The sequence below is a fragment of the Penaeus monodon genome, chromosome 29 (assembly GCF_015228065.2).
Source record: "Penaeus monodon isolate SGIC_2016 chromosome 29, NSTDA_Pmon_1, whole genome shotgun sequence".
NCBI classification, from domain to species: Eukaryota; Metazoa; Arthropoda; class Malacostraca; order Decapoda; family Penaeidae; genus Penaeus; species Penaeus monodon.
Genome location: NC_051414.1, coordinates 37,478,216 through 37,479,027, shown reverse-complemented (window position 1 = coordinate 37,479,027; position 812 = coordinate 37,478,216).

The window sequence follows — 812 nt, the reverse complement described above, 5'->3', positions numbered from 1 at the left end:
CAGAGGGGTGATATATTCTCTCTCTTCTGAACTCTTATGCACACATTTACTTTTTATCCTGTTGCAAGAATAAAGTGAAAACAAAACAGGCAAGATAACCTAATTAACCCTTTTTTGAAAAACATAATACATGACACTGTTCTCATGCAATGGTTCTGTGCATCAAGACTCCCCTATAACTGTATAGTGTCATATTTTGTAGTCGTATATTTATTAACGTAATTTCCTCTTTTTCTAGTCTGAAACATTGGGAAAATGTAGACCACTTCTGGCTGAAATACTTATATATGATAATTAAAAGGAAATGATAGTAATAATAACAAAATGTTCTACCTAATATATAGTAATATATTAAAAGTTTCTATCATCGTAACATCTTTCTGAGTTTGTACCTTTCAAGGGAATTGAAACTATAAATGCATGCATGCGGCAATTTAAGAAAAAACCTTATGTGTTCCAACGTAAAGGTAAGAACCACTGTCTACTGGAACAGGTTAAAAAATAGTCGCTAAAAAAAGGGAACAAAGCATTCTCCCCTTCTAGCCCAATCAAAACAAATTTTTACATTTGGTAAAAGGCCTTAAGTTTCAAAGTATAATTACTTGATTTCATCTTTCATTCCGTGATAATAATATGCACTTTTTGTTCCAACTTTCTAGTAGCAAAGAGTCAAATAATTCCATCAACTTACAGGGGAATATATTACAAAGAGTGCCCCTTTTTTTCATTATCCAAAATATACATCTATATAGTCGTTTAGGCCATTCAAAAGTACTTAATAACATTTTAAAAGGTGAGAAATTTACCCCAAG